Below are 24,845 nucleotides of genomic sequence, written 5' to 3'. Positions count from 1 at the left end.
AATCAAATCTTCCTTTCCCTGCTCCCCTTCCTGTGGTTATATCATTAAGCAAGAAATTAGTCAGAACAGCCCAACTTGGTGAGAAGAAAACAGAAATACATTAACCAGATAAATGGAGAGAAGTGTGTGGGTTGCCTGAATTCCTCAAATTATTTCTCTAATCACCATTTTATTTAGCATGTGTTAGGGAAGCCTTAATTCCACAAACTTCCAATAGTTTGGCTGTAGAAAACAATCCTCATTTTGTGCTGAGTTTTTATTTTTTATTAAAAAATATTTTTTTAATGTTTATATTTGAGAGAGAGAGAGAGAGAGACAGAGAGAGACAGAGAGAGCACGAGTGGGGCAGGGGCAGAGAGAGAGGGAGACACAGAATCTGAAGCAGGCTCCAGGCTCTGAGCTGTCAGCACAGAGCCTGATGCAGGGCTCAAACCCATGAACCATGAGATCATGACCTGAGCCGAAGTTGGATGCTTAACTGACTGAGCCACCTAGGCACCCCTGTCCTGAGCTTTTAGAGACCATGCGGGAGTGAAGTCCTGCTGTCTGGAATTCTATGCAAGGGGGGCCTTTCCTGGTGTTAAATACACGTGTTAACTGAACAATTTCTCTCGACCTTGATTAAAAAAACCCCACGATCCACTGATTAGATTTGCCTTAGAAACTATCTTGACAAGGTTTACAAATCAATTACACTAGCAAGAGTTTGGGCTTTTGTTTGGAAAAGGGATTTCATGTTTTGCTCATTTTGTTCCTTCCTGGCACCATTCTGAACAGCATCCAAAGAACAATGCTACACCTAATTTGCTCCTGCAAATGAGAGCAATTAAAATACCTCAACAAAAATGATGGCGGCTCTCAGATGATTTACAGACCAAGAGTGGAATGTAATGACTCTGTTTATTCCTCTATCATCTGACTTGCCAGTGGCTCTGGAAGTTTAGTTATTAAGCGCTTCCAGCCCAGTTTTGACTTGCACGGTTGGTCTTGGCTCCTTACTGAGACACACAGCTGTCAGTAGGACCTTCTGGTGCTGGAAGAAATGGGCCAGCCACTGTCAGGTCATCTTTATCAAACAAAACAAAACAAAATAAAACAAAACAAAACAAAACAAAACAACCAAAACATACATCTAAATGGCAAGGATCTGCTCCTGAACTGGTAGCCCCAGATCAGGAGAATATTTCTGTGTGTATGTACCCTAACTCTCCCTTAGTACACAGAGAGATAGCATGTGTAGTAGAAACTCTGTGTTTTGATTCTAATCTAACCTAATCCAGTCTTGATCATTACCTGTGGGCTCTTTGGACCTGTTATTAATCTCTGTGAACCTCTTTCCCGGGGCATGGCCTGGGCATTCATGGGGGTTTAGCCTGTGAAGTTTTCTTTCCATCTCACCTTGGCCCACTACCTGACACGCTGTCATTGCTATGGCCTTATTTTAGTGCCTCCAACAGACCCACATCTTTCCTACCTCATGGCACACACCTGTGCTTTTCTTGCTTACAACTCCCCTGCCACCTCTTCTCCTACCTGCACTCTACCTATCTCACCCATAAACCATTCAGGTCTCAGCTTGAATGCCTCTTACTTACCCAGGTCTGTTTGACACCCCTCCCCTCAGTCTAAATTATTCTTGCACAGCTCCTTTGTATTGTCATGCCATTATTTACAGTTCATAAAAAAATGTTTGTATCGTAGTTGCCCAACACTCTTTATCATACCTCCCTATGTCCTGCCTTAATGCAGAGTGCTTATTAATTTCTTACATGTTATTATTCAATTAATAATCGTTTACTCTTCCCAAGAATATAAGTGTCATGAATGCAGGGATCTTGACTGTTTTGTTCATGACTGCATCCCCAGTGCTTGTCACAATGGAGCTGGCACAAAGTCGGAACACAAAAAACATGTGTAGGATGGGTGAATAATTGGGTAAAGGTGGGTGAATATGCTCTTTGCAGGGTAGTTGAAAAGGTCAGAGAAGATGATATAAAGCACCTAATGTAGTGAGAGGCACTCATAGCACCCATACAGAAAGGTGGTTATTGTCAATGACATAAAAGAAGAGGCATATAAAAAAGACAAGAAGGGTTTATTCTAAAGCCTCTTGAGTGTACTTCCATGGGGTGCCTGGGTGGCTCAGTCCGTTAAGCCTCTGGCTCTGAGCCTTTCAACTCAGGTCATGATTTCATGGTTCATGAGTTAGAGCCCCACATTCGGCTCTGAGCTGACAGTGTGGAGCCTGCTTAGGGTTCTCTCTCTCCCCCCTCTCTCTCTGCCCCTCCTCTACTCACACACCCTCTCTCTCAAATTAGTTTAAAAAAATTTAAACTCTGAGTATATTTCCAGTTTACAAACACATTCAGTGTAATATCCTATACGGTCTGCCTCAGTGGTTCTGCAAAATCCCTGCCATGACCCTTCATCTGTACCACCTAATTCCCCAAGCTGTGCACCCTCTTTGGCACATTGGACAATGCAGAGTTCATTGAGCAGCCCTAGTGTTTCATTCCACTGGGTCTTTGCACACCTGGATCTCTCTGCCTGAAATAGCACATGAGGAACGTTGAGGCAAACCTTACCCTACACCCCACAACAGGGATGTTCTAATTACAGGCAAGTTTCAGAGATTCCCCACGTCTAGTCAGGGCCAACAAAGCACAGTTGAATCAAGTTCTTGATAAATTGTCAGCAGCTGTTACCAATAACACCAGGATCTTTTTTTCCTTAATTTTCAGAGACGTCCTCAACTGAGTTTGTGAAACGTCTCTGTACTAAGATGGAAGAATTGAGGCTATAATCTTAAATCTCTATGAGATATATAACCATAAATTATTGTCTCTTTCCCTTCTTTATGTTCTGAATTGAGAAAATGTAGAGAGGACACATCAGGGATACAATGAAATGTATCTGAAATGGGGGTTCCATGTTTGAGTTGGAGCAAATGAGGAAAAAGTCATTAAATGGGCCTTTAGTTTTAATAATGAAAATATTATGTTCTCAGTTAGCCATATTTTCCCCAACAGAAATAAACTGGTAGTCTTACTACATTAGCAGCACCTTAGCAATGTAATATCACAAGATCTCTCTTGCAGAAGGAAACAGAGGTCCAGAATAAGTGATTGGTTAGTTTATGAGATAGTGTTCACACCTGGCCCATGCATGGACTCCCCATACATAAAATTATCTTTATGAGAAAGCATTAAGGTGATAGGTAGACTCAGTTGTAGTGAAATGGCATGATGTGGGTTGCTAAAGCTGGCTAGCAACACAGATGCCCACAAATGTTAAGCTGGTAATGAATATGGTTGGTGCTGATCAGGTCAAAGGAAAAACATTTTCTTTTTCTTTAAAAAAACTTTTTTTTTTTTTTTTTCAACGTTTATTTATTTTTGGGACAGAGAGAGACAGAGCATGAACGGGGGAGGGGCAGAGAGAGAGGGAGACACAGAGTCGGAAACAGGCTCCAGGCTCTGAGCCGTCAGCCCAGAGCCTGACGCGGGGCTCGAACTCACGGACCGCGAGATCGTGACCTGGCTGAAGTCGGACGCTTAACCGACTGCGCCATCCAGGCGCCCCTAAAAAAACTTTTTTAAACATTTATTTATTTTTGAGAGAGGGAGAGAGAGAGAGAGAGCATGCACGAGTTGGGGAAGGGCACAGAGAGAGAGGGACAGAGTATCTGAAGCAGGCTCCAGGCTCCGAGCTGTCAGCACAGAGCGAGATAAAGGACTGGAACTTGTGAACCACGAGATCATCACCTGAGCCGAAGTTGGTCGCTTAACTGACTGAGCCACCTAGGCACCCCAAAAACGTCATTTTCAACTCAACTCTCTTGTAATAAAAAAAAGTACTGCCTTGGGGCGCCTGGGTGGTGCAGTCGGTTAAGCGTCCGACTTCAGCCAGGTCAAGATCTCGCGGTCGGTGAGTTCGAGCCCCGCGTCAGGCTCTGGGGTGATGGCTCAGAGCCTGGAGCCTGTTTCCGATTCTGTGTCTCCCTCTCTCTCTGCCCCTCCCCCGTTCATGCTCTGTCTCTCTCTGTTCCAAATATAAATAAACGTTGAAAAAAAAATTAAAAAAAAAAAGTACTGCCCAGTAAATAATAAATGGCAACAGACAATTGACCTCAGGATTTGGGGACAATAGGGAATGGTAGAGTTTGTGGCCAATTAAAATTGGATACCAGATCTGAAAGAGGTATTTATTATGAAGCTTGAGCAAATTGTTCCGAGAACCCCGATGTTAGATCTTTATGTGCTTTGTAGCTAGAGATCTAGATTTGGGGTGAGGTTTTCTAATTTTAATTACTGTTGAATGATTACAGTTATTTACAGTGTTTTTATTTATAAATATCAAGACTCCTCTGAATGCCCTGGTGCCATGAAATCTTGCTCTTTCCCCATGTAATTTATGTATAATGAAGTTTTGTGTCCAGAACCTCCAGTTGTGTGCTCTGAAATTAAGTTCTTGTAAAAGGCTAACTACACCAACATGAGAGCCAAATAAAGTACATCGTTCTCTTGAGCAAAGACAGTGTGGACCACTGTTCAGGAGTTACTCCAGCCCAGTTCACTCTATGTACCCCTTATTATCATTCCTTAGCGCCCCAGAAAGCTAAACTGTCATTGAGATCACTGTCTTAGTAGGCAATCTCATTCTGCCAACTCGAGACTGGCTTTCCTGAAAGGTGGTGTCCACCTGATGTTGAGCCATAGCTTGGATGCCTACTAGACCCCAGAAATTCTTTAAGAATCTTCTTCAACACCAGTGTTCTGAAAGGTCATGCCAAGGGGCCTGGTGTGGTGCTGTTTTAATTCTTGGTCCTGTGCATCCTATGGGCCCTGTCAGTCAAGAAACTCATAGCTTTTTTTGGTTCTAAATAATATCCTTAAATTCGTTGATAATTTTTTTCCTTCTTCCTTTATCTCATATCAGTCAAATGTTCCTTTTCTTGGATGGATCTCCTCAATATTCTTTAATTTTTTTCATTCCAGTTTTCCATATCTATGTTCATTTATTTTGTTTTCTGAGAGACTTCACCATCTTTATCTTTCAGTCCTTCTAGTGGAGTTCTAATATTGATGAGTATATTGTTAATTTTCAAGAGTTTTTCTTATTCTCTTATTCCTTTTTAATTTTTTTTAACGTTTTATTTATTTTGAGACAGAGAGAGAAAGAGCATGAACGGGGGAGGGGCAGAGAGACAGGGAGACACAGAATCGGAAACAGGCTCCAGGATCTGAGCCATCAGCCGAGAGCCCGACGCAGGGCTCGAACTCACGGACCGCGAGATCCTGACCTGAGCTGAAGTCGGCCGCTTAACCGACTGAGCCAGCCAGGCGCCCCTCTTATTCCTTTTTAAAGATGTCATGATATTCTTACTTAATAAATATTATATCATTTCTTCTCTCTAGCAAGGTATTAGGTATCTTTTAAGGTTTTTTCCCCCTCCTCATATTACCTTTCTACTTTATGAACATTTTTCTGTGTCGTTTTCAGTGACTGTGCCTCATGTTACAGGCTTTTCTTAAACACCTGGCAGGCTTTTGTTGTCTGCCCATATTAATAGTTAGGCAAAAGCCAGAGTGTGAGCCTTATATGTAGGGGGAGCAGATAGGGAAACTTGTTGAATGGCGGGCCTTTCTGTAGCATGATTAGGCAGAGGACAGCTGCTTCATTAGGGGACCACCAAAAGTCAGTTGGTCTTTTCTCTCTCACAGACCAGGCTCCCACAGAACACCCCACTACTTTCTCCCTTTGCTTTCTTGCTTTCTTCCGGTGGTGATTGGAAGTGGAGATATGTGATTGACAGCTCACTTGTAGCTGAATGGCCAAGTGTTGCTAAGACTGTCATCATTCAATAGGATTTTACTTAAACCACTTTTTTCAGTCCTGGGCTTCTTCATCAGCATCCATGGGGCTTGCATGTCAGAGTTTGGAATACTTCTGATTCAATTTCTTCCTAGATAGAGCTTCCAGATTTAGCCAAAATGAAAACAAAAACAAAAAACAAAATAGAGATTGCCTAGTTAAATTTGAATTTCAGATAAACAAGAAATGCTTTTTTTAGTATAAGTATATCCCCTGCAAATCTGAAAGTCAAATATCACTGAGTGTCTTGTACTTTATTTGGCAACCCCATCCACATCATTAGAAGGGGGGAGTAGTAACCTGGCTGCACCAGTGTGAGGTGGCAGGAATCTGCAGGAGCGCAAACATTTGTTTCGTTTTGTTTTAAAACCAACTTTGCACCTTTCTCCCTTTTTCAGCCTTGTTCTTGAGTCCAACCTTCATGGCATCTAGTGTTTCCAAGCCCTCATTCCCTCTTGAAGTTTTGCAAGGCAGCTTTGTTTCCTCTTAGTGACATGGCTGTCTACAAACTTTTGACATTCAGATTCCTCTCTGCGGCTACCATATTTTAATTTCATCTAAGATGAGATCTGTTTTATGATGCACTGTCTAGTGCATCTAGTGAATAATGAAGAAAGAAAAAAATGCTTACAATTTCAATTGTGATGTTAAAGTCATATTTCCTTCTGAAATGTGAAAGTGTGAAAAAGACGCATGTTTTAGAGCTGATAAAACATGGTAATTCTCCCACTGTTTCTCAGTTTCCCCTAAATTAGTTAACATCTCTTACTATTATCTCTTCTTCCATCTTGTTTGTCCTTGTAGATTCATATCTTTTTAGAAAATCACTTTTTTCTCATTTTAGAGGAATTTCAGGGGATTGCAGATATTTTTTTTAATGTTTATTTTTGAGAGAGAGATAGAGACAGAGACAGAGTACAAGCAGGGGAGGTGCTGAGAGAGAGAGATGGAGACACAGAATCTGAAGCAGGTTCCAGGTGCCAAGCTGTCAGCATAGAGCCTGCCTGACGTGGGGCTTGAACGCACGAGCCATGAGATCATGACCGGAGCTGAAGTCATCTGATGCTTAACTGACTGAGCCACCGAGATGCCCCAGGAATTGCAGAGATTTACACGTGTGTTTATTCTTCCTCTGTTCTCATTTCATTTAGTGGAAATTTTAGATAAATCTGTTGCTTGGCATGATGAGACACAAGCTCTGGCTGTGTGTGTCCTTCCATTCTTACCAGATGTTTTGGCAGTATGGTGGAATGGACCGTGAACCAAGAGCCCTGGGGCCCAGGCAGGCTCCAGCCTCACCCCGCCATTGCCAAGCCTCTTACAAGAGAACACATCTTGGCCACAGCTGCCACAGCCCAGACAATAATTTATTCCCAGTGCTCTCTGCTGCAATGCTATAACTACTTCATGCAGAACAGAACTTTTGAGATATAAGCAGCTCATTTCAAAGAACAGGAGGACAGGGAATAAGCCCCCATGCCAAGTGAAACAGTAGGAATTCCCACTGTTTGCCATTTACGTTTCTTTATTATTAAAAAAAAATTAATGTTTATTTATTTATTTTGAGAGAGAAAGAGAGGGAGCAAGAGCTTGCGAGCAGGGAAGGGGCAGAGAAATAGAGAATCCCAAACAGGCTCTGCCCTGTCAGTGCAGAGCTTGACAAAGGGCTTGAACATACCAACTGTGAGATCACGACTTGAGCTGAAACCAAGACTCAGACACTTAACTGACTGAGCCACCCAGGTGCCCTTATCTTGCTTTATTCTTTATGTACAATTTTCAAAATCTTTCCTGATTTTGTTTTCTTTCTTTTATTCATTCACCTGTGTGCCAGGGACTATTTTGCGTACAGTAGTGACCCAAACATATAATAATCACCAGTCTCATGAACGTTGTATTTGGGAGGAGTTATGGGAGACAGAGAATAAAAGTGTAAAATTAGACAAAGACTAAAAGGGAGACAGAGAAAAAAATGTTAGAAAGTGATCAGTGCTATGGGGAAAGGGCATGCAATGAGAATGACCAGGTAGAAGGGCCAGGATGCAGCATTGTTGCCATTATTAAAAGGATCATCTGGGAAATTCTTACTCAGTAGGGGATCTGTAAGGAAAGTCCTGGAGGGGGTGAACCAGGCCATTATCTTGGGGGTCAGAGTGAAGGGAGTATTCCAGGCAGAGGGAATAGCAAATACAACTGCATGGAGACAGGAAGTTTCAAGAAAAACTAGGAGGCTGCTGTGGCTGGATGGAGTAGGCAAGGATGAGAGTGACAGGAGATGAGAGAGAGGCCATCTCAATCAGATGGGCTTTGTCATCATTGTAATGTCTTCTAGGCTTCTACTTGATGTGACATGAGAAGCCTTATGCCCTTACCCCCACATTCCTCACCTCCCAGATGAAGAGCCCTGGGCAGACAAAGGATATGATCTAACCTGTATTTTCTTAGGATCTTATCTAGGCCAATGCACTTTCTAAAATTTTTCCTTATTTCTAGTTTCCTTTGAAAAACCCAGTCAGAAGTCATACCTGCTTTTGTCTGAGATCTTCCCTTTTAAGCCTAATCCACTTTTCTCAGCCATGACTCCAATTCTGGGATCTAAATGTGTGCCCCTCCATTACCTCAAGGATTAAGACTGATAAAAAGCTCATATAGTGTTCTCATAGTTTAATTTTTAGCTCAGGGATTTAATCTGACAAATTACTCTTTATCTCATTTGTGGTGACTGAGATTCACCAAATTTCCCTTGCACTAAAAGGTAAAGTAAAATATTTCTTTGGGGAAGAGTGAGACATTATATTCATTCCTGGGCTACAAATTACTAACAGCAAATCTAATGTAATCATCCAATAAGTGCCAAGTATGACCCCACCCCTCGAGATGTTTATCACTACATGCAGCCTATGTTTGCTACCAGCATTGCTGCTATAATGAGAAAACATTTTTGCGTTCTCCCAATATTGAAAGAAAACTCAAAGAATCCCTCTTGATCACAGTCATTCAAGGCTGGAGTCATAAAGCAAAAGACTGATAAAAAACAAAATGCTAGCTATCATTTGTTCTTAAGAAGCGTCAAGGATCTAATTTAATCATTTAGTGTTATTAAGTAGAAATTAGGTTTCCATGAAGACAGTGGCTTTAGATTTGGCAGGATTCTGATCCTCATTTGCTAGCCTTTTTCCTCTACAGAAACAGACTGATAACAATAATACTCCCTTTCTCATTTCCAAAGATGCAGAGCCCTGGAGTTTGGGTTCCTAATTGGTAAACTGGGTGATGCCCTCTAAGGTCCAGATGCTTCTGGGAAGGAATTGTCTTTTGGTTGTGGAGACATGTGGAAATGGATGCACTGTTCACATTTATTATTGGTATTTCAGGAGCCTGGAATTAGGATTTGAAGGTTTTGATTGGTTCACCTGCTCCATGACAATGGACACATTCTTTCTTTTCCTTAGTCTGAGTTGCTTTTTTTTCATCTGTTGGGTGGGGATGATATCTCTCCCAGAAGGATTAAATGGGAATATTTATTCATTTTTCCAATGGAAGCAGCAAACATAGGAGGCATTCAATAAATACCCTTCCATTCTGTTTCTATATAAAAATACCTGCCTGGACTTCCTTGCAAGTAAGATCAAGTGAGCCATGTATCCAAATGTGTTTCCAACAGCATTGACTGCTTTATATTTGCTAACCTATGCAATACATAGACATGACCCATTATACTCTAGGTGGGAAAAAGAATGGGATTTTTATTTCCCCATTTAGTCTTTACCTACTATGGCTCTCCTTTCCAAAACCAGAGTTAATTGACACTGGTAACATACCAGAATCCCTTATATGCCTATCCTAGCATCCCAGATATGAGCCTCAAGCTGTGTCCTCTCCATAACTGCTGTGACTTCTAGAGTATCCTGCTGTTGCTACAGAGAAGATGATCATTTTCACCCTGGTGCCCACTTCATCCTGGGGCACATGGAGGGATGCTGCCAAGTTAAGGGTAGGGCGCACTAGAGCTGTGACCAACCAAGCGTTGTCTCACATCTGCCTCCGCCAACTCTGCTGCGGGGTTTGGAATGTAATGAATAAACTTGATCGTGGGGTAGCAGGGCCATCCATTTCAGACATCATATTGGGTGACCCCTCTGAGAGAGGAAAGGAGGGAAGCTAGTGCTTCTAGTACGAGTAGGAACATATAAACCATTAAATACTCCCCTTTACAATATTGTATACATTCAATTTTTAGTTATACTTTAAAGAGTAACTTCCAATTGTTTCCTTCCTTCCTTCCTCCTTCCATCCCTCCCTCCTTCCTTCCTTCCCTCCTTCCTTTTTAGTTCCTTCCCTCCCTTCCTTTATTCCATTTATTTGTTAAAAAATTTTTAATGTGTATTCATTTTAAGAGAGAGAGAGAGAAGCAGCACATGAGTGGGGGAGGGGCAGAGAGAGAGGGAGACACAGAATCCAAATAGGCTCCAGGCTCTGAGCTGTCAGGACAGAGTCTGATGCAGGGCCTGAACCCATGAACTGTTAGACTATGACCTGAGCCTATGTCGGGTGCCCAACTTACTGAGCCACCAAGGTGCTCCTATTCCATTTCTTAAACAAATAGTGAGAACCCACGGTGTGCTCAACATTGTACTGGGTACTGGAGAATGGCATAAATATTGAAGAAAACTCCTTTGTCTGAAATACTTTCTAATAGCTGGGTATTTCTGAAAATGCACTAGCTTTTTTTAGAATGGAGGAAGTTGGGCTCTGAACTAAGTACTCAAAGTCCATCTTCTGTGAACATAGGGACATAGTTATGGAATCTCCAGGCTAGAAGGAATCTTGCCCAACTCCTCATTCAGTCCTTTTGTGTTACCTCAAGTGCCAGTCTTTTCTTGCACACTTGTGTGAATGACATGCTCCTATAATTGCTGCATTTTTAGAAATCTATCATTTCCAGAAAGTATCTCTTTTGCTTGAACTGAATCCAAATCCACCTTATTATACCATTCATTGCTCCCTTCTGGGACAATATGGAAAAAAATTTGCTGTAATGTATGATTTTCATCTGCCTTTCTATTTGAAGCCAGGTTTCTCTTCTATAATGGATCTTCTCTTTTGATGTTGAACTTCTCCTCTCTCATTGGTTCCTTGATCCCTGGTCTGTAGCCTTGACTTGAAATTCTTCCACCTCCCTGGTCATTCTCTGAGGTCAGTCTTTTTCTCTGGTGACTAGTAGGTAGGGAAAGGGAACTGTTAGAATTTAAATCAGTCATTCATCCTCTTTGTTAATATTTTTGAAGAGTTCCTAGAGAACATTGTTACAGTATGGCAAGAAAGAACTCTTGTGGGGTTTCGCAAGAATGCATTTATATATACCTTCCCAAATGTCATGGGATTTTGCAGCTGTAGGGTACCTCAGAGGTAATATACCCTCAACACATTCATTTTGCAAGATGGGAACATGCCCAGAGAGAGTTAGTGCCTTGCCTAGACAACAGACAACAGAGATAATGGTGGCAAAATTGGGAATCAAATCCCAAACCCATGTCCCAGACCCATGTCCCACACTTTATTCCTTCCATGGAGACATGCTGATTCACCTACTCAGAGCCAGGTTCTAGTAGGGGACACACCTTCTCTGGCAAGTTTGACCAAATACAGGTCATCATGAATGGGATTTTATCTCCATAATGTACACAACTTCCAGAAGGATGCACTTGGAGCATTAGGGAAGAGGGTGGCTTCTTAGATCAGCCATACCAGCCCCAGGGTTCCATAGAGAGATGTGGCAGCTGAATTCCTTCTGCATCCCTCACTTCCATAGAACAGAAGTTGGCAAAATATAGCCTTCAGGCCAAAACAACATATAACCTGTTTGTATAAAGTTTTATTGGAACATAGCCATACTTATTTGACATAATATTTAGGGCTGCTTTTGTTTTATGATAGGTAAGTTGGGTGGTTGCCATGGAGACCATGCAGCCTGCAAAGCAGAAAGTTTCTACTATGTGGTCCTTAACAGGAATAGTTTCTTTTTTTTTATATATAAAATCTTATGTTTATTTATTTTTTTATATGAAATTTATTGACAAATTGGTTTCCATATAACACCCAGTGCTCATCCCAAAAGGTGCCCTCCTCAATACCCATCACCCACTCTCTCCTCCCTCCCACCCCCCATCAACCCTCAGTTTGTTCTCAGTTTTTAACAGTCTCTTATGCTTTGGCTCTCTCCCACTCTAACCTCTTTTTTTTTTTTTTCTTCCTTCCCCTCCCCCATGGGTTTCTGTTAAGTTTCTCAGGATCCACATAAAAGTGAACACATATGGTATCTGTCTTTCTCTGTATGGCTTATTTCACTTAGCATCACACTCTCCAGTTCCATCCACGTTGCTACAAAAGGCCATATTTCATTCTTTCTCATTGCCATGTAGTATTCCATTGTGTATATAAACCACAATTTCTTTATCCATTCATCAGTTGATGGACATTTAGGCTCTTTCCATAATTTGGCTATTGTTGAGAGTGCTGCTATGAACATTGGGGTACAAGTGGCCCTATGCATCAGTACTCCTGTATCCCTTGGATAAATTCCTAGCAGTGCTATTGCTGGGTCATAGGGTAGGTCTATTTTTAATTTTCTGAGGAACCTCCACACTGCTTTCCAGAGCAGCTGCACCAATTTGCATTCCCACCAATGGTGCAAGAGGGTTCCCGTTTCTCCACATCCTCTCCAGCATCTATAGTCTCCTGATTTGTTCATTTTGGCCACTCTGACTGGCGTGAGGTGATACCTGAGTGTGGTTTTGATTTGTATTTCCCTGATAAGGAGCGACGCTGAACATCTTTTCATGTGCCTGTTGGCCATCCGGATGTCTTCTTTAGAAAAGTGTCTATTCATGTTTTCTGCCCATTTCTTCACTGGGTTATTTGTTTTTCGGGTGTGGAGTTTGGTGAGCTCTTTATAGATTTTGGATACTAGCCCTTTGTCTGATATGTCATTTGCGAATATCTTTTCCTATTCCGTTGGTTGCCTTTTAGTGTTGTTGGTTGTTTGCTTTGCTGTGCAGAAGCTTTTTATCTTCATAAGGTCCCAGTAATTCACTTTTGCTTTTAATTCCCTTGCCTTTGGGGATGTGTCGAGTAAGAGATTGCTACGGCTGAGGTCAGAGAGGTCTTTTCCTGCTTTCTCCTCTAAGGTTTTGATGGTTTCCTGTCTCACATTTAGGTCCTTTATCCATTTTGAGTTTGTTTTTGTGAATGGTGTGAGGAAGTGGTCTAGTTTCAACCTTCTGCATGTTGCTGTCCAGTTCTCCCAGCACCATTTGTTAAAGAGGCTGTCTTTTTTCCATTGGATGTTCTTTCCTGCTTTGTCAAAGATGAGTTGGCCATACGTTTGTGGGTCTAGTTCTGGGGTTTCTATTCTATTCCATTGGTCTATGTGTCTGTTTTTGTGCCAATACCATGCTGTCTTGATGATGACAGCTTTGTAGTAGAGGCTAAAGTCTGGGATTGTGATGCCTCCTGCTTTGGTCTTCTTCTTCAAAATTCCTTTGGCTATTCGGGGCCTTTTGTGGTTCCATATGAATTTTAGGATTGCTTGTTCTAGTTTCGAGAAGAATGCTGGTGCAATTTTGATTGGGATTGCAATGAATGTGTAGATAGCTTTGGGTAGTATTGACATTTTGACAATATTTATTTTTCCAATCCATGAGCAGGGAATGTCTTTCCATTTCTTTAAATCTTCTTCAATTTCCTTCATAAGCTTTCTATAGTTTTCAGCATACAGATCCTTTACATCTTTGGTTAGATTTATTCCTAGGTATTTTATGCTTCTTGGTGCAATTGTGAATGGGATCAGTTTCTTTATTTGTCTTTCTGTTGCTTCCTTGTTAGTGTATAAGAATGCAACTGATTTCTGTACATTGATTTTGTATCCTGGAACTTTGCTAAATTCCTGTATCAGTTCTAGCAGACTTTTGGTGGAGTCTATCGGATTTTCCATGTATAATATCATGTCATCTGCAAAAAGCGAAAGCTTGACTTCATCTTTGCCAATTTTGATGCCTTTGATTTCCTTTTGTTGTCTGATTGCTGATGCTAGAACTTCCAGCACTATGTTAAACAGCAGCGGTGAGAGTGGGCATCCTTGTCGTGTTCCTGATCTCAGGGAAAAAGCTCTCAGTTTTTCCCCATTGAGGATGATGTTAGCTGTGGGCTTCATAAATGGCTTTTATGATGTTTAAGTATGTTCCTTCTATCCCGACTTTCTCAAGGGTTTTTATTAAGAAAGGGTGCTGGATTTTGTTAAAGGCCTTTTCTGCATCGATTGACAGGATCATATGGTTCTTCTCTTTTTTTTTGTTAATGTGATGTATCACGTTGATTGATTTGCAAATGTTGAACCAGCCCTGCATCCCAGGAATGAATCCCACTTGATCATGGTGAATAATTATTTTTATATGCCGTTGAATTCGATTTGCTAGTATCTTATTGAGAATTTTTGCATCCATATTCATCAGGGATATTGGCCTGTAGTTCTCTTTTTTTACTGGGTCTCTGTCTGGTTTAGGAATCAAAGTAATACTGGCTTCATAGAATGAGTCTGGAAGTTTTCCTTCCCTTTCTATTTCTTGGAATAGCTTGAGAAGGATAGGTATTATCTCTGCTTTAAACGTCTGGTAGAACTCCCCTGGGAAGCCATCTGGTCCTGGACTCTTATTTGTTGGGAGATTTTTGATAACCGATTCAATTTCTTCGCTGGTTATGGGTCTGTTTAAGCTTTCTATTTCCTCTTGATTGAGTTTTGGAAGAGTGTGGGTGTTCAGGAATTTGTCCATTTCTTCCAGGTTGTCCAATTTGTTGGCATATAACTTTTCATAGTATTCCCTGATAATTGTTTGTATCTCTGAGGGATTGGTTGTAATAATTCCATTTTCATTCATGATTTTATCTATTTGGGTCATCTCCCTTTTCTTTTTGAGAAGCCTGGCTAGAGGTTTGTCCATTTTGTTTATTTTTTCAAAAAACCAACTCTTGGTTTCGTTGATCTGCTCTACAGTTTTTTTAGATTCTATATTGTTTATTTCTGCTCTGATCTTTATTATTTCTCTTCTTCTGCTGGGTTTAGGCTGCCTTTGCTGTTCTGCTTCTAGTTCCTTTAGGTGTGCTGTTAGATTTTGTATTTGGGATTTTTCTTGTTTCTCGAGATAGGCCTGGATTGCAATGTATTTTCCTCTCAGGACTGCCTTAGCTGCGTCCCAAAGCGTTTGGATTGTTGTATTTTCATTTTCGTTTGTTTCCATATATTTTTTAATTTCTTCTCTAATTGCCTGATTGACCCACTCATTCATTAGTAGGGTGTTCTTTAACCTCCATGCTTTTGGAGGTTTTCCAGACTTTTTTTGTGGTTGATTTCAAGCTTCATAGCATTGTGGTCTGAAAGTATGCATGGTATAATTTCAATTCTTGTAAATTTATGAAGGGCTGTTTTGTGACCCAGTATATGATCTATCTTGGAGAATGTTCCATGTGCACTCGAGAAGAAAGTATATTGTGTTGCTTTGGGATGCAGAGTTCTAAATATATCTGTCAAGTCCATCTGATCCAATGTCTCATTCAGGGCCCTTGTTTCTTTATTGACCGTGTGTCTAGATGATCTATCCATTTCTGTAAGTGGGGTGTTAAAGTCCCCTGCAATTACCACATTCTTATCAATAAGGTTGCTTATGTTTATGAGTAATTGTTTTATATATTTGGGGGCTCTGGTATTTGGCGCATAGACATTTATAATTGTTAGCTCTTCCTGATGGATAGACCCTGTAACTATTATATAATGTCCTTCTTCATCTCTTGTTACAGCCTTTAAAGTCTAGTTTGTCTGATATAAGTATGGCTACTCCAGCTTTCTTTTGACTTCCAGTCGCATGATAAATAGTTCTCCATCCCCTCACTCTCAATCTAAAGGTGTCCTCAGGTCTAAAATGAGTCTCTTGTAGACAGCAAATAGATGGGTCTTGTTTTTTTATCCATTCTGATACCCTATGTCTTTTGGTTGGCGCATTTAATCCATTTACATTCAGTGTTATTATAGAAAGATATGGGTTTAGAGTCATTGTGATGTCTGTATGTTTTATGCTTGTAGTGATGTCTCTGGGACTTTGTCTCACAAGGTCCCCCTTAGGATCTCTTGTAGGGCTGGTTTAGTGGTGACAAATTCCTTCAGTTTTTGTTTGTTTGGGAAGACCTTTATCTCTCCTTCTATTCTAAATGACAGACTTGCTGGATAAAGGATTCTCGGCTGCATATTTTTTCTGTCTAGCACCCTGAAAATCTCGTGCTAATTCTTTCTGGCCTGCCAAGTTTCAAAAGAGAGATCAGTCACGAGTCTTATAGGTCTCCCTTTATATGTGAGGGCACGTTTACCCCTTGCTGCTTTCAGAATTTTCTCTTTATCCTTGTATTTTGCCAGTTTCACTATGATATGTCGTGCAGGACATCGATTCAAGTTATGTCTGAAGGGAGTTCTCTGTGCCTCTTGGATTTCAACGCCTTTTTCCTTCCCCAGTTCAGGGAAGTTCTCAGCTATTATTTCTTCAAGTACCCCTTCAGCACCTTTCCCTCTCTCTTCCTCCTCTGGGATACCAATTATGCGTATATTATTTCTTTTTAGTGTATCACTTAATTCTCTAATTTTCCCCTCATACTCCTGGATTTTTTTATCTCTCTTTTTCTCAGCTTCCTCTTTTTCCATAACTTTATCTTCTAGTTCACCTATTCTCTCCTCTGCCTCTTCAAGCCAAGCTGTGGTGGTTTCCATTTTGTTATGCATTTTGTTTAAAGCGTTTTTCAGCTCCTCGTGACTGTTCCTTAGTCCCTTGATCTCTGTAGCAAGAGATTCTCTGCTGTCCTGTATACTGTTTTCAAGCCCAGCGATTAATTTTATGACTATTATTCTAAATTCACTTTCTGTTATATTATTTAAATCCTTTTTGATCAGCTCATTAGCTGTTGTTATTTCCTGGAGATTCTTCTGAGGGGAATTCTTCCGCTTGGTCATTTTGGATAGTCCCTGGTGTGGTGAGGACCTGCAGGGCACTTCCCCTGTGCTGTGGTGTATAACTGGAGTTGGTGGGCGGGGCCGCAGTCAGACCTGATGTCTGCCCCCAGCCCACCGCTGGGGCCACAGTCAGACTGGTGTGTGCCTTCTCTTCCCCTCTCCTAGGGGCGGGATTCACTGTGGGGTGGTGTGCCCCATCTGGGCTACTTGCACACTGCCAGGTTTGTGATGCTGGGGATGTGGCGTATTAGATGGGGTGGGTAGGCAAGGTGCACGGGGGCAGGAGGGGCAGGCTTAGATCGCTTCTCCTTAGGTGATCCACTTCAGGAGGGCCCTGTGGCAGCGGGAGGGAGTCAGATCCGCTGCCGGAGGTTTGGCTCCGCAGAAGCACAGAGTTGGGTGTTTGCGCGGAGCGAGCAAGTTCCCTGGCAGGAACTGGTTCTCTTTGGGATTTTGGCTGGGGGATGGGTGGGGGAGATGGCGCTGGCGAGCGCCTTTGTTCCCCACCAAACTGAGCTCTGTCATCAGGGGGCTCAGCAGCTCTCCCTCCCTTTGTCCTCCAGCCTTCCCGCTTTCCGAACAGAGCTGTTAACTTATGACCTCCCAGACACTAAGTCGCGCTTGTTGTGGGAACACAGTCCGTCAGGCCCCTCCGCTTTTGCAAGCCAGACTCAGGGGCTCTGCTTGGCCGGCGAGCCGCCCCTCTGCCCCGGCTCCCTCCCGCCAGTCCGTGGAGCACGCACCGCCTTGCCGCCCTTCCTACCCTCTTCCGTGGGCCTCTAGTCTGCGTTTGGCTCTGGCGACTCCGTTCTGCTAATCCTCTGGCAGTTTTCTGGGTTATTTAGGCAGGTGTAGGTGGAACCTAAGTGATCAGCAGGACGTGTCGTGAGCCCAGCATCCTCCTAAGCCGCCATCTTGCTGCTCTAGGAATAGTTTGTTGATCACTTCTGTAGAGAGTTTAGAATTCCAACAGTGGCTCTAACCACAGTCCTTGCATTTTTGTTAATCCACCTGTGCAGCCTCTTTGCTTGACTCTGTCAAGATATACCTGGGTAAGGCTGATTTAATTGCATTATTTAAATCAATACATGGGGTAAAACAGACCAGGGAGTCCAGTGCAGGCAAAAAAAAAAAAAAAAAAAAAGGATATATTCACTATCATTAGTGTATTATGTATACACTATCATTAATTTTCAGATTATCTTTTAATATCACATATAGAACAGAAAGGGAATACCATCAGTAAAGAGAGTCCTTTGACTAGGTCTTGACACAGTTGTACTGGAGCTTGACTGAAATTAACTTTTTCTATACTACAACTAGGGTACTTAAAAAAAGGCTAGAAAAAAATACCATGAATAAAGGCACTTATTCCATTGATGAATAATTATGATTAGCTCCAGGTCTTCAACTGGCAGCAGGATCTGGGAACAAAGGTTCAATTCATGGATAGGAGTAAGAGAGGCAGCTGTCAGATGACCCGTCCCTGCAAAGACCCCCTCCAAGCTGAGAGGGGGGCACGGCTGAGGCATCAGGCCTGGAGCTCAGCCAGGTGAGCTTTGGTGAAGGGTACTCAAAGATACTTTTTTGTTTTTTTGTTTTTGAAAAAAAAATTACAAAAAGCATGTTTCTGTTTATTCTTGTCTAATTATTTTTAGTACTTTAAAATAAATAAATTGGCAAGTATACAATCCCAGACATACAGATCAAGAACTGGAAGATTTGTGCTCTATACCTGATTATTAGTGTCTGCTGCTGATGCATGTAGTATTTTTTTTTTCCTGAGATGCTCCAAGGCCAGAAATTCTTTCTGTGATTGTTTCTCTGAGGCCGTTGGTCACTCCTTTGACTACAGTGCTAGCTTTGAGGCGTCAGTACCACCTGAGATAGAAAAAAATGAGCCCTTCTTTCTTCTCTTAGTGATGGATGCCTGAAGAAATAGGATCATTGTTGCCGGGTCTGTGGTATTGGCTCAGGTGCTGGGATCATCTGCCAAGACCAGAGAAAGGGCACTTCTGGAGCCACTGGACTGTAGTAGAAGATTAGCACTTCATAGGCTTACTCTCAAATGTACTTCCTGGGCCAATATCACTGGGCACATCTTGTTTCCAAAGATGTCTTTCAGCATTTGGACCCATTTTTCATGGTGATATTTCTGCATCCAATTTTATTTATTTTCTTTATGTACATAATAAGAACCAGTAATCAACAGTATATAATATGCATATTTAGCAAAAGAATAAAAACTTGCACAGGAATGATAATTACCAACTTGAGGGCAGTGGTTACCTATCAATGTGTATGTGCAGGTAGGAGTGGACAGGGTTAGCTTTGTTTATAATTTTTAATTAAAAACAAAAGAATTTTGAGGAAAATATGAAATATTAACATTGTTTATATTTGGCTGTGGATACTTGGGAATATCATACTATTTTCTATACTTTGTTTTCATATATTTTTACAATTCAAAGTAAAACACAAAGGGAAGGCAGGCAGGCAATTATTTAACTTCTGTGAGTTTTATAGAAAACCTTTAGTAGGAGGTTTTCCAAAGTCTTTGGTAAAGGCTTTATTCCTCTCTTTAAGGAATGTGGGGAAACACACATTATACCCACAGAGGAAGAAATTTTAAGAAACATTCTATTTGCATGTATATATATGTAATGCTCAATTTCCAAATACACACTACTTTTCCTCAACCTTAATAGTAAAATAATCAATAAATAGTGAAGGCTGCTTTGTGTATATGCTTTTGTATCCTTTTACACATTTAGAAACAAATGAACACATCTTTTTTTTTATTCCTAATAACAGTTTCATACTGCATGAACTGTTTTAAGACCTGTGTTTATTTTTTTTTTTTTGGTTTTTTTTTTTTTTTGGAGATTTTTCTAATTCAGAACATAAAAGTCTGCCTGTTTCCATATGATGATTCAATAGCGTTTTACAATATGGATATATTTCATTTAATCACTTATGTGTATGAATTATTCTATAATACATGTTATTTTCATCCTTATGTGTGTACCAGCATTTTGCCTTTTAGTGGTCAGGTAGAGTATTCAGTTTGGGAACCTATCTATAAAGAGTGGAGAAATTCTTAACTCAAACTTTGTTAAAACTTGCCCATAGCACCAGACCTATATTCTATACTGTGTGCTCTTTAGAGCACTAGTGAGCTGCAATAGCAATCATTCCTTTATTAACCATCAATTTGTGTTAATTAATGTGATTAATTTTGTAAATCGTTCTTCATACATTTATTTAATAGTTCTGGTTTTCAAACTTTGACAGTGGTAGGTATATGATTTTGTCTTATTATATCTCATTTTTTATTGAGATTTTTGAAAACTCCTTTCATTGAAATTGGTATCCTGCTGGGAGTCAGAAAAAAAAAAAGAATGCTGTATTGGAGTACATTTGTATCATCATTAAAATTCTCAGGGATGAAGCCTCTGAAATGTATTGCTATTTCATCACTTTGCAACTTACATGTCAGTTACATAGCCAGAGGCCATTGGAGTTGGATATATATAATTACAAAACACCTTTCTCTATATTTGCAAGATCTCCTTGTTTTTAGAAGACACTCGAAATGCATCTTAATAACCTTTCTTTTTCCCAAGAGAGTTCAAAAAGTTTAATGGCTTATAGCAAGTGTATCTGGAAAAAAGTTGTTTGAAAAGAATGATACCAGTACTTTCTCATGGTGATAGGTGTGGCTGTTTTGAATCTTCATTGTGGTTGAGGTATGATTGAAGAGAAGTCAGGAAATTCACAGTTAAATCAGATAGAAAGGCCAGAAGCTATTCCCCTTTCTTTGTAAAATGAAGCTCCAAGGGTATGAATTTATAAAACAAACTATCTTCCCCAAATTAATTGAGAATGAGGTTGGATTTAGCCCAGTTGTGGTTGCCTAGCAACCAAACTACATATTGGAAAGGAGATGAGGGTACTTTAGCCCCTGGGTACCACTTAAGGCACTGAGTTTCCTTGAAGGATGTGAAAAAACTTTGCTCTTTTTGGTAGTCTCTATTTAAAGATGCCTATGATCCATACCATATGCCTTTCACCTTTAAAATCAGATTTAACATTGTAAGTCAGCTTGTCACCTCTTCAATCAAGCTTTCCCTGACCATCTCCAAGGAACCCCTGAATCTGGGCCATATCTACTTCCTCTGTGCTCCCCTCACCCTATGCATTTCATTACCTCTGTACTTATCATCCTAGAATCATTAACTTGTTCACTTATCTTTTTTGTGTGTCTGCTCAACCTGATTGTCATTAGGCACTATCTTGTTTTACTTTGTATCCCCATGCGTAACTCCATGTCTCATATTCTGTAGCTGTTCTGTCATCATTTGTTGAATGGATGGATGGGTGGATGAATGAAGATATTAATGCATGAATAAATTAAGAGTTAATAAGGCTTCAGTGAAGATTCTCCCTATATTAGCAGATGTATCAAAGACTCTATATGTAAATGTAACAGAATCACTGTAATATATTGTGTTGGAACAGACTTTGTGATAAACCTATTTCAAGCCATTGTTGTAAAGAGGTTTTTTTTTTTTGAGTTAAGTTACCTTCTCTCTTTTTTTCTGTTCTCTGCCCTACAGGCTACCTAAACCGTTGTGACTGGTTCTTAAAGTGGGTTCAAATCATCAAGCAATTTACCCCAACTTTCCATCCCTATGTCTGCCTGATTCTCCTTGCTTGTTGGACTTTGCCTATGGCTTATTGTTCTGTTTATTATTACTCAAGTGCCACTTCTTTCATTTTAGTGTGATGTATTCTTCATCTCAGGTTGGCACAGAGAATTTTTCTTGGGGAAATTCTGGATTCCCTGCGGCTGTTAACATGTTTAGTTATGACTGTAATAACCCTAGAATTCCCCTGGATAATCTGTAAAAAGGACATTATACATGGGGTTGTTTCCTGAGGTAGGGAGATATAAAGGGAACACATTTCTCATATCCAGGTCTTCAAATCCAAGGCACTAGAAGGATTTTGTTTTGATCAGGGTTATTGCAGGAATCAGGTGGCATACAAATTGTATAGTTTGAAGACAGTTTTAGAAAAGGACTATTTATAAAGGCCTGGTCAGGGCATAGAGAAATCAAGAGAGATTGGATACTACTCTAGGGCTAGAAATAGGGTCATCTGAAGGGGAAATGGGGAAGAATGGTTCTGAAAGCCTAAGGGAAAAAAAAATCAGAGAAATCAGAGAGAGGAAATGAGAGCTGTGTGGAGAAGGTTTCCTGAGAAGAACAGCACCCTTTTTTCAAATTCATGGAGACTATGCAGAGAGGCAACCCAGGCAATCAGTGCCCTGAACTTTCTTCTCTTCTTCTGATCTCTCACTGATGTGCTCCAATGGCCAAGTCCACCAGAGGGCAGAGATGGCCCATGTCAGCCAGCCTCTTGGGACACAGAACAAGGTACAAACTGGAGAGAAGATCTGGAAGGGCAAGTGAAAGATACTTGGCACAACCACCCAGAAGGAAGGCAGACATATCGGGTCCTGTGAATGGAGGCTTTGTTGTATATAGCTTCACTCCAAAATAACTTTGGGGGAAATGTTTTGACATTTTCTTACAGATCTTCAACTGCTTCTGTAAACATTTCTTTATCTTATGCCTTATTGGTATTGCCCCTTTACTAATTTGCTCATTTAAGGGCTATAACACTCTCTAAAAACAAACACACACTCCTTTGGCTTGATCTTACCTCCAGTATAAAGTCCATGTTTACTGTGGCATTTGTGAACCTCCGAACTGTGGCTCCAAATATTATATACTTTTAAACGTCTGGGTACCTCTTATACATCTTTGGGTAGTTGCTAACATAAAACTCGACTGGATACAAGTGAGATAAATCTATATTACACTAATTTAGACAAGGAATGGAATTTATTGGACAGATTACTACCCAGGAAGGGCAGGTCTCTGAGCAGCTTCTGGGATTCCAACACCACAGAGTGGGGACAGTTTCTTTCTAGAACACCACCATTGATGTGACTTGGCTTCCAATCCCTATGCTTTGTGTGTTTCAGTTCAGGTTCTCCAAAGAGATAATCTGATTGGTCCAGCTCTGGTTAGATGCACACTGAGGGTCTAATTAGGTATGGTCAATAGAGATACAAAGTAGCCATGTTGTCCCTAGGAATTTATTGGTGGATAGTGATGATGACACAGTTATTAGAGAAGAGCAACAGGTTATAAATTGGAGAGACACTTTTAAAGGCTATGTAGTATGAAGACCTGACTTAATTGTGATCTTTTTAAGTGAAGTCTTTTCAGATTTCTCTAGAGATTTCTATATCCTTTAGTGTAATATACTTACCTTGTTAAAATCTAATTATTTTTCTAAATATTTGTCAGTTGCTCCCCTAAGATGTTGAGTTCAAAGAAAGGGACGATATCTTATTCATTCTTGTATGCCCAGTAACTAACACAATGAGCAAAGAGGCACTCACTACTTTTGGTTAAAAAAAATGAGTGAATATCATTGTAGAAAAGTAATGGGCATTGGAATCACAAGGCTGATGGTGAGTTACTTCCTTCATTCATTTGTTTGATCTTTTGAATGAAGCCAATCTTTAAATTACTTTAGCTCTGGTTTCTTTGTCTCCAATGATAGCCACATCTTAGGGTAATGAGAAGCAAATGGGATACTTGTGAAGCAGTAATGAAGGCTTTAATTGTTGGGGAGCTCAAATACTGTTGGAGTCAGACCTGTTTTTCAATCATTCTTTTGCCTCTTGCATGATATTGAGCAAAATCACTTATTCGCCTCTGTGAAACTAAAGATGATCATACCTACTTCATAAAGTTATGATGAACATTAAACCCTGATCATCTATATATTATGCTTTCTGCTTGGTGATTGCTCATCTATGTTACCTATACTATCAAGGTCAAATCCTAGGCAACACAGGAGAGCAGATAAATCTGATTATAGGTTCCTTTTAGTTTCCACCTGCCTCATCTCCACATTACTGCCTGGCTATCATGTTGTCTTTTGTCTAATCATCTGAAATGACCTTCCCCTTAAGCAATTCGACTGGGGGATTTTCTGGCTTTCCCCTCCACTTTATCAACTCCAAGGACTAATCCCTGATGATAATCAATCCCTGATAATATTGTAAGGGATGCTAATGAATTCCCATCACCTCTCAAACAACTGTTATGTCCATTTTTTCGGGGCATATTTTAGAGATTCAAAATGAACTCATCAGATTAGTTTCCATGGAGAGGTGTGCTAGTCTTGGGCTTAGGTGAGAGGCCTGGAGGCATGTGTACCTTTCAGTATTTCACACATTATAACAGGAGGAGGCCCTTGCTGTAGCTTAAGGAGGAATGACCCTGCTGGAGGTAGCCTTTCAAACATTGTCTTCCTTCTCTAAAGTAAAGAAGATTCTGGCATAGTTGAATAGGTAGAGAACAAAAAGTCAGGGTGTCCCACTCTCATTGACTTTCTTTCTGTGAAATGGGGCTAACCTATATCCCATTTTAATTATAGGACAATTTTGGAAACCAAAAAAACATAATATGTGAACAATTTTATGAAGATCCATTAAAATCAAGGATATATTTCTAAAAGTCCTCATTTCATGTAACTCCAAGCTTAGAAAGGCATTTTCAGGCTCTAAAAAATTAGCCCATATATAATTACTCTGCCTTAAATGGAAGCTCCAGACTATCATATTCTATTGTGTAGAAGAAACAGACTTTGTTACTTGGTTTAGGTTTAAACTATTAATGACACATTTTAAAATTTGATCCAGTTTTATTGGGACTGGCAACACAGAGACATTAATAGTAAATATTGAAGCCACCTCAAAAAGTGTTCTGGACTTTTAATGATATTGAAAAAGGAAGCTTACTTCTAGATGTTAAAGAAGTAATATGATTTTACGTGT

At 40.5% G+C, this 24,845-nt stretch overlaps 1 long non-coding RNA gene across 1 annotated transcript in view; it reads left to right on the top strand.

The window, feature by feature from the left end:
• LOC109496972 overlaps positions 1-24,845 on the top strand; it is a 703,487-nt gene that overhangs the window by 330,622 nt on the left and 348,020 nt on the right. The window lies entirely within an intron of this gene.

Source organism: Felis catus, chromosome A2, assembly GCF_018350175.1.
Source record: "Felis catus isolate Fca126 chromosome A2, F.catus_Fca126_mat1.0, whole genome shotgun sequence".
NCBI lineage: Eukaryota > Metazoa > Chordata > Mammalia > Carnivora > Felidae > Felis > Felis catus.
The sequence above is the reverse complement of the archived record's forward strand: the minus strand, read 5'-3'. Positions and strand labels throughout refer to the sequence as shown.